A 10,031-nucleotide genomic window follows, 5' to 3' on the forward strand; every position below is an offset into this window, starting at 1 on the left:
CCAATGCTCCTCCTGCAGCAAAGAACCAAATTGGCAGCATGGAGCAGCCCAGAGGCAAGGCTGCTCCAAGGTTCTCAGACTCCTCACTCCAGGTGCTGCTCGATGGGGTCAGGAGGAGGAGGGAAATGTTTTTCCCAGCGGACGGGAGGAAGTGGCCTTCCTCTGCCACCAAGAAGGCCTGGCTCGAGGTGGCAGAGGAAGTCACCAGCAGCAGTAACATCTCCCGAACCTGGGTCCAGTGCAGGAAGTGCTTTAATAACCTAACCAGGTCAGCCAAAGTGAGTATACTTACGCATTCTCCCACACTCCGTCTTCCACATCACTTCCACCACCACACAACCCCTTCTGCTCTGCCACCACAATGCTCTCTCATCACTTCTCACATCCACGCAACCATCATCCTCACCTTGCCTGCACTTACACACCGCCCCAGTTCCCATTCAAACACTACCACGCAACCCAATCCTCATACAATCTCATGGCTATGTCTCACACGCACTCTCCAATGTATCTCCCTCATGGTCACCCCCACCCACACCAATGCATACGGCAGGTCATTATGCAACCATCACTCAATCATGCCTCTTTGTGTTTTGCTTTGATAGGAGAAGAGATGCCAGAATGCCCGGGAGAGGGCACGGATCGGAGGGGGCCCGCCACACCAGCTGGTACTCACCGACGCAGAGCAGCAGGCACTGGAATTAAGCCGTACGCTGGAGTGCCTGTCCGTGGCGGACGCCGAGACTGGGAGCGCACAAACGGCTGGTGACAGAAATCTAACACTCAGCACTCATGATAGCGAATGATCTTAACATCACTTGGCATCTGCAGCACCTCAACATTTGTCCACTTGCTTAATATTGCTTTCTGTTCTCTTGCAGGGCCATCTGCGAGCGCCGTGATGGTGATTGGCAATTCCTCAGAGGACCTGCTGGCCTCTGAGGGGGCATCTTCACATCTGAGCCAGCCATCCACCAGTGCAAATACACACACCTCGGTAGCTCCCTGTCCTCAGTTAGTTGGGGTTGCACATGGTGAGTCACCACGCACATGTGAGCAGGAACAGACCCTGGTGGCAGGGGCAGCCGTGGAGAGTCCACGTTAGTGGGAGCACTCTTCTCCAGGATCTGCTCAGCTGGACCCAGTTGCTGAACCCTGGGGGCCTGCCATGAAAAGGAGAGTCATCGAGGGGCAGCAGCACATTGCCGAGGTACTGGAACAGTTGCCACGCACACTCTCCTCAATCGCGCAGAGGATGGAGGAGTCCAACTCCTGCATGAGTGGAATACTGTCACAGGGACGTGAAGGCATGCATCTCTGAGATAGTGCCACGGGTAAGTGCGGGAATGTCTGCGATGGTGGGAAGGCTAGCCTCCATTACGCTTCAAGCACGGCTCAATAATGAGTCCATTCAGGCCCTGACAACGGCCGTTCGGATTCAGGATGAGCAACATTCTGCCACCTTAAACAGGCTGACAGATGCCTTACAACTGGCCTTCCAAGGCTTCACACAAGTCCTCCAAATTGTCATCCAGCAGGGTGGAAGGAGTGATCTGGGCCTGGCCCAGGAGAGGGATGATGGCAAAAGGGGACATGGAAGTGGGGACGCCACTCAAAGCACTCCCACGTCTCACCCGTTGCCCCCCTCTCAACCAGTACCCGCAATGCTGCCTCCTCTCCGGGTGGTCGAGTCTGCCCCTGCACAGGTGCAGGTGGAGCAGTCTTTGGAGGGGCCCTCACGGACACCGAAACCCAGAGGGCGTCCGCGCAAAGCATCTCATCGGTCAGGGCACGGACAAGAGCAACCTGCAACTACCTTTGCTGAAGCCACAGGGGTAGAACCACGTAGGGGTTCCCGTAAACGTAAGGCTAAGGTTTTGTGAGCACAAAGGGGATGCACAAGGGTGTATGACAGAATGTCATGTTTTTCATCTAGATTTATTTCTTTTACCACTCACATTAAATGTTGTTATCACCACTACTGCCACGTCTTTGCAAATCTTGTCTGGCTTGTGGAATAATATCCTTTCCTGAGGATCACCATGAAGACCCACACCTGATGCCACCCATTGTGTCACTGCAGAGTGGGTGTAGGTGTATTTGCAGGGCTCTTTTGTGCAGACAACTGAGAGATGCCGGCCACATCCCCAGTGATACCCTGGAAGGATCTGGAGGAGAAGTTGTTGAGGGCAGTGGTGACTTTGACAGCGACAGGTAAGAAGATGGTGCTCGGGCCAGCCGAGAGCAGCTCGGCATCAAGGAGGCTGCAGATGTCCATGACTACATGTCAAGTGACTCTGAGCCAACGTGTGCACTGCTCCTCAGAGAGGTCCAGGAAGCTGAGCCACGGTCTGTAGACCCTACGGTGAGGGTAGTGCCTTCTGCATCTCTCTCTGCAGTTGCCCTCCCTCCTGCTGTGCAGGTGGATGTGTCACAGCACTGTGTTGTGGAGCTCCACGTGTCTGAAGTGGACGGTGTGGCCGGCGAGGCTGGTGATGTTGTTCGTCCTCCGATGAGGTCATGACTGTAGCTATGGCGGCCCCCATCCGGAAGATGAGGTTCCAAGTTGGTGAATTTTAGTGTTCGGAGGAGGGTGGTGTGGGCCAAACTTTGTCCAAAGTGACAGAGTGGCCTCCTGCAATGAGTGAGGGTCTCCCCCCACCTGTGAAATGGACCTTTGCAGCTGCCACAGGCTGGTGGCTGCAACACGTCTGTTTCAACTGGGAGTGCTTCCCCCAGCACGGGAATCATGCTCTGTTGAGATGAAAATCCCACGCCTCCTAAAATATCATGTCAATCAGGTCTGCAAACGACCTGAACTATCTAAATAATTGCTTTAAATGGGATCCCGCCGGCTTTAATTGCCGGTGGGAGTCCCGTATGCGGGGGCTGCACGCGCATCTCTAAGTGCGTCATTGGGGAACCCGGAAGTGGGCGGGTTGGAGCCGGGCTCCGGACCTGCTCCGGGATTCCCCGATTTCAGCAACCCCCCACCATGAACGCACCCGCTCGGCCATCCTAAAATTGACCCCTTTGTGTCCTCCTCACAGCTTACTTTCCTACTTAGCTTTGAATCGTCAGCAAACTTGGATACATTACACTCGGTCCCTTCATCTAAGTCATTAATATAGATTGTAAATAGCTGAGGCCAAAGCACTGATCCTTGCGGCACCCCATTGCCTATGTTGCCACAGTTACAGCCCAAAAACCTGAAAATGACCCGTTTATTCCTACTCTATGCTTTCTTCCGTTAACCAATCCTCTATCCATGTTAATATATTACCCCAACCCCATGAGCCCTTATCTTGTGTAACAACCTTTTGTGTGGCACCTTATCACATGCCTTTTGAAAATCCAAATATCCTACATCCACTGGTTCTCCTTTACCTACCCTGCTAGTTACATCCTCAAAAAACTTGAATAGATTTATCAAACATGATTTCCCTTTCATAAAACCATGTTGATTCTGCCTAATCATATTATGATTTACTATGTCCCATTACCACATCCTTAATAGTAGATTCCAGCATTTTCCTGACTACTGATGTCAGCTAATTGGCCTGTTTTTCCCTATTTTCTCTCTCCCTCCTTTCTTGAATAGAAGTGTTACTTTTGCTACTTTCCAATCCACTGGGACTGTTCTAGAATCTAGGGAATTTTGGAAGATCACGACCAATGCATCCACTATCTCTGCAGCCACCTCTTTTAGAACCCTAGGATGTAAGCCATCAGGTCCTGGGGATTTTCCGGCTTTTAGACCCATTAATTTCTCCAGTACTTTTTCTTTACGAATATTAATTACTTTAAGTTCCTCACTCTCATTAGACCCTTGGTTCTCCACTATTTCTGGTATGTTTTTTGTGCCTTGTACCGTGAAGACAGATGCGAAATATTTGTTTAACGTCCCTGCCATTTCCTTATTCCCCATTATAATTTCTCCAGTCTCAGCCTCTAAGGGGCCCACATTTACTTTCACCACTCTCTTCCTTTTTTGCATACTTGTGGAAGCTCTTACAATCTGTTTTTATATTTCTTGCTAATTTGCTCTCATATTCTATTTTCTCCCTCTTTGTCAATTTTTTGGTCATCCTTTGCTGGTTTCTAAAACTCTCCCAATCCTCAGACTTACAACTGTTCTGGGCAACATTTTGGCCTCTTCTTTTAATCTAATACTATCCTTAACTTCTTTAGTTAGCCACGGAGGATCAATTTTCCCGTGGAGTTTTTATTCCTCAATCGAATGAATATGCGTTGAGAATGATGAAATGTTTCTTTAAATGTTCGCCATTGCTTATCTACCGTCAACCTTAGCCAACTTGCCCCTCATACATATGTAATTGGCTTTGTTTAAGTTTAAGACTCTAGTTTCGGATGTAAATACGTCACTCTCGAACTCAATGTGAAATTCTATCATGTTATGATCACTCTTCCCCAGATGATCCCTTACTGTAAGATTACTAATTAACCCTATTTCATTACATAAGACAAGATCTAAAATAACCTGTTTCCTGGTTGGTTCCACAACATATTGTTCTCATTGAAACATGTAAGATTATGATGGGGCTTGACAGGGTAGATGCTGACAGATTGTTTCCCCTGGCTAGAGAGTCTAGAACAAGGGGCATAATCGTAGGATCCCGGGTCGGCCATTCAAGACTGAGATGAGGAGGAATTTCTTCATGCAGAGGGTTGTGACTCTTTGGAATTCTCTACCCTGGAGGGCTGTGGATGCTGAGTCATTGAATATATTCAAGGCTGAGATGGACTCTAGGGGATATGGGGATCAGGCGGGAAAGTGGAGTTGAGGTCGAAGATCAGCCATGATCTTATTGAATGGCAGAGCCGGTTTGAGGGGCCTCTCCTGCTCCTATTTCTTATGTTCTAGGAAACTGTCTCGAATGCATTCCATTAACTCGTCATCCAAACTACTTTTGCCGATTTGATTTGCCCGGTCTATATGAAGATTAAAGTCCCCCATGATTATTGCATTACCTTTGTAACAAGCTCCTCTTATTTCTTGATTAATACTCTGTCCAACAGTATAACTTCTGTTAGGAGGCCTATAGACTACTCCCACCGGTGTTTTCTGCCCCTTGTTACTTCTTATCTCCACCCATACTGATTCTACTTCCTGATCTTCCAAGCCAAGACCCTTTCTCACTACTGTCCTTATGTCGTCCTTTATTACCTACCACCATCCCCCCCCCCCCCCCCCCACCAACCTTTCCATTTTGTCCATCTTTTCGAAAAGTCAAGTATCCTGGAATATTTAGTTTCCAATCTTGGTCACAGTAATGGCTACTAGATCAAATCCATTTATCTCTATTTGTACCATTAATTAGTCTACTTTGTTACTAGTGCTTCATGCATTCAGATGCAGCACCTTTAATTTTAACTTCTAACTATTTTTCCCTGATTAGACCTTATTTACTGATGCACTATTACCGTTAAATGCTCTGTCCCTTCCTGACAATTGTAAACAATTTTACAACACCAAGTTATAGTCCAGCAATTTTATTTTAAATTCACAAGCTTTCGGAGGCTACCTCCTTCCTCAGGTGAACCTGACACACTCTGCTAAGCTTTACCCAAATCGCTACACTGCTCTTTGGCCTTGACTTTTCTCTTTAGGTTTATAAATTTACCCTTACCTGAACCTTTTTAGTCTAAAGCCCTATCTACCACCCTAGTTATTCGAATCACCAGGACACTGGTCCCAGCCCGTTTAAGTGGACCCCGTCCCAACGGAACAGCTCCCTCTTTACCCAGTACTGATGCCAGTGCCCCATGAATTGAAACCCCTGTCTCCCACACCACTCTTTGAGCCACGCATTTAACTCTCTAATCTGTTTGTCCCTATGCTAATTTGCACGTGACTCAGGTAGTAATCCAGAGATTATTACCTTTGAGGTTCTGCTTATTAATTTAGTCCCTAGCTCCTCAAACTGTCTCAGCAGAACCCCATTCTTAGTTCTACCTATGTCGTTGGTTCCTACGTGGACCACGACAACTGGATCCTCCCCCTTCTGCTTCAAGTTCTTCTCCAGCCTTGAGGCGATATCCTTAACCCTGGCAACACAGCCTTCGGGACTCCCAGTTGTGGCTGCAGAGAACAATATCTATCCCCCTGACTATACAACCCCTAACTAGCACATTCCTTTTTACTCCCCCCACTTGAATGACCTCCTGTACTACAGTGCCGTGGTCAAATTGCCCATCTTCCCTGCAGTCTTTGTTCTCATCCACACATGTAGTAAATACCTCGTACCTGTTGGACAAGGTCAAAGGCTGAGGCTCCTCCATCACTGCACCCTGGATCCTCATACCGCTGTGACTTGCAGTCACATCCTCCTGTCCCTGAGGACTGACCAAATCTAAACTACTACCTAACCTAAGTGGTGTGACTGCCTCTTGGATCATGACCTTTCCTGATGCATCGCAATGTCTGCAGCTCAGACTCCAGCCCAATAACTCTGAGCTGAATTTCCTCGAGTTGTAGACATTTACTGCAGATGTGGAGACCAGTTAATGTTTTTATTCACTCAATATTTTTAGTTTTATTAACTAATTAGTTTATCTAGTTTAAGTTATTAAATTAATAAAGTAACAGCAAGTTATGGTTTCTCAGTTCTTAGTTTAAACCATTGCCCTAGCTTAGAGCAAAAAACGGTAATATTCACCAACCAAACACCTACCTGCTGTCCTGTGATGTCGCTTCTTGATTTTTTTGTTTGTTTGTTTGTTTTTGTTTTTGATGTCATCGGGATTGGTTCTGGGGCCTCCCGCTCGGATCTGCTCTCTTGCTCCACAGCCCCGCCACCTTCCCTGCCACTTTTATAGGGAGCGGTTCCTGGGCCTCCTGCTCAGTCCGCTCTCTCGCACTCCAATTAAAGAAAAATGACTGTGAACTTATGTGCGCTTTGGAAGAGGCTTATTGGTAATACATTGGCACGAATGATGAAATACCAGTAAGTTGCTGAAGTGAATTAATAGATTAAATTCCTTCCTGAAATGTAATGTAATGTTTTCCGTGGCTAACCTGTCTGAACACCAACGACTCCTTTGATTGCTGTGATCGTCTCCCAGCCGAGGTGTGATAGGGGGCAGTTGGAAAGATTATCTGTAATCACCTGGCATTGTTCTCTGACTATATATGCTATGCGTTTTTACTCACCTGACGAAGGAGGAAAGCTCCGAAAGCTTGTGATTTAAAATAAAACTGTTGGACTATAACCTGGTGTTGTGCAAGTCCTTACATTTGATCTGATTGTGACCTCAACCCTACTTTCCTGTCTACCTATTATAACCTTTGACTCCCTTGTTAATCAGGAATCTATCTAACTCAGCCTTAAAAATATTCAATGACCCTGCCTCCACCGCTCTCTGGGGAAGGGAGTTCCACAGACCCACGACCCTCTGAGAGAAACAATTTCTCCTCATCTACGTCTTAAATGGGAGACCACTTATTTTTAAACTGTGGTCCCTAATTCTAATCTCTCCCACAAGGGGAAACATCCTCTCAGCATTTACCCTTTCTAGTCCCCCTCAGGATCTTATATGTTTCAATAAGATCACCTCTCATTCTTCTGAACTCCAACGCATACAGGCCCAACTTGTCCAACCTTTCCTCATAAGATAGCCCCCTCATCCCAGGAATCAGTCGAGTGAACCTTCTCTGTACCGCCTCCAAAGCAAGTATGTCCTTTCTTAAATAAGGAAAACAAAACTGCACACACTATTCTAGATGTGGTCTCATCAATGCCCTGTACAACTGTAGCAAAACATCTCTACTTTTATATTCCATTCCCCTTGCAATAAATGACAACATTCCATTTGCCTTTCTAATCACCTGCTGTACCTGCACACTAACTTTTTGTGATTCATGTACTAGGACACCCTCTGTACCTCAGAGTTCTGCAATCTCTCTCCATTTAAGTAATATACTGTTTTTCTATTCCTCCTGCCAAAGTGGACAAGTTCACATTTTCCCACATTATATTCCATCTGCCAAATTTTTGCCCACTCACTTAACCAATCTATATCCCTTTGCAGACTCCTTTTGTCCTCTTCACAACTTACTTTCCTACCTACCTTTGTGTCATCAGCAAATTTAGCAACCATACATTCGGTCCCTTCATCCAAATCATTGATGTAGATTGTAAATAGCTGAGGCCCAAACACTGATCCCTGTGGCACTCCACTCGTTACATCGTTACAACCTGAAAATGACACATTTATGCCTACTCTCTGTTTCCTGTTAGCTAACCAATCCTTTATCCATGCTAATATGTTACCCCCTACACCATGAGCGCTTATTTTGTGTAGTAGCCTTTGATGTAGCACCTTGTCAAAAGCCTTCTGGAAATCCAAGTACACCACATCCACAGGATCCCCTTTATCCATGTTGCTTGTTACTTCCTCAAAGAAAATAAATTAATCAAACACGATTTCCCTTTCACAAAGCCATGTTGACTCTGCCTGATTGCACTGAGATCTTCTACGTGCCCTGCTATAATTTCCTTAATAATAGATTCTAGCATTTTCCCTATGACAGATGTTAAGCTAACTGGCCTGTAGTTTCTTGCTTTCTGTCTCCCTCCTTTCTTGAATAGAGGAGTTACATTCACTATTTTCCAATCTGATGAGACCCTTCCAAAATCTAGGGAATTTTGGAAAATTAATACCAATGCATCTACTATTTCTGCAGCCACTTCTTTTAAGACCCTAGAATGAAGTCCCAAGAGAAAGCAAAATTCCAGCTTTTAGTGAAGGCACAAGATAGAAGAGATGGAATGTATATAAACTGATTCGTCAAGAATGCTTTAAGGATCCTGAATAAAGAAGGGAAAAAAACTACACAGATCGTGAAAAAAGTACAACAATGTATACTATGTATACTGTTTAGATTAGTAGATGAAGCACTAATACATGTTCTGGTACAACCTGTCAGCTGTTGCATGCTCTAATTATAGTCATGAGTATGAACAGTTTGGATGAGCAAGACCTCCTGAGGTGATTTTGGGTATAACTATTTGTGACAGATGATTAAATAAGGTCTTCGGCAGCTTGGCTGTTTCTCACTGGGGGAAGAATGCAATATTTGCATAATGGTGTGCAAGGAGATTCTCTAGAGTGTTAGCCTTGGCTCAGTGGTAGCACTCTTCCCTATATCAGAAAGTCATGGATTCAAGTTCCAATCCAGAGACTTAAACAACAACAGCCACAACTTGCATTTATATAGAGCCTTTAATGTAGTAAAACATCCCAAGGTGGTACACAGGAGCGTTAGGAAACAAAATTTGACACTAAGGCACATAAGGAGGTATTAGGACAGGTGACCAAGAGGTTGGTCAAAGAGGTAGGTTTTAAGAGAACATCTTAAAGGAGGTGAGGTTGAGTGGCAGAAAGGCTATGGGAGGGAATTTCAGAGCTTAGGGCCTTGGCAGCCAAAGGCACGGCCGGCAATGGTGGAGCGATTAAAATTGGGGTTATGCAAGAGGCCAAAATAGGAGGAGCGCAGAGATCTTGGTGGGTTGTAGGGCTGGAGGAGGTCACAGAGATAGGGAGGGGCGAGGCCATGGAGGGATTTGAAAACTAGGATAAGAATTTTAAAAGTGAGGTATTTCTGGACCAGGAGCCACTGTAGTTCAATGAGCACAGGGGTGATGGGTGAACGGGACTTGGTATGAGTTGGGGTACGGAGTTTTGGATGAGCTCAAGTTTACGGAGGGTGCAACATGGGAGGCCGGCCAGGAGACCATTGGAATAGTTGAGTCTGGAGGTAACAAAGGCATGGATGAGGGTTTTAGTAGCAGATGAGCTGAGGTAGGGGTGGAGATAGGCGATGTTACAGAGATGGAAGTAGACGGTCTTGGTGATGGAGTGGATTGGGGCCGGAAGCTCATTTCAGCATCAAATAGGAGGTCACAGTTGCAAACAGTCTGGTTCAACATCAGACAATGGCCAGGGAGAGGAATGGAGTCGATGGCTGGAGAATGGAGTTTGTGACGTGAGCCAAAGACAATGGCTTT

General features: G+C 46.1%; 1 protein-coding gene across 3 annotated transcripts in view; it reads right to left on the minus strand.

The window, feature by feature from the left end:
* Positions 1-6,844, minus strand: part of card14 (caspase recruitment domain family, member 14) — an 86,280-nt gene extending 79,436 nt beyond the window's left edge. For all 3 annotated transcript variants that reach the window (XM_068004102.1, XM_068004103.1, XM_068004101.1), the window contains exon 1: positions 6,696-6,844. The gene's annotated coding sequence lies outside the window, so the exon portion shown is untranslated. The remainder of the gene's footprint in view (positions 1-6,695) is intronic.
* Positions 6,845-10,031: the final 3,187 nt, after the last annotated feature.

Source organism: Heptranchias perlo, chromosome 23 (genome assembly GCF_035084215.1).
Source record: "Heptranchias perlo isolate sHepPer1 chromosome 23, sHepPer1.hap1, whole genome shotgun sequence".
Taxonomy (NCBI): Eukaryota; Metazoa; Chordata; class Chondrichthyes; order Hexanchiformes; family Hexanchidae; genus Heptranchias; species Heptranchias perlo.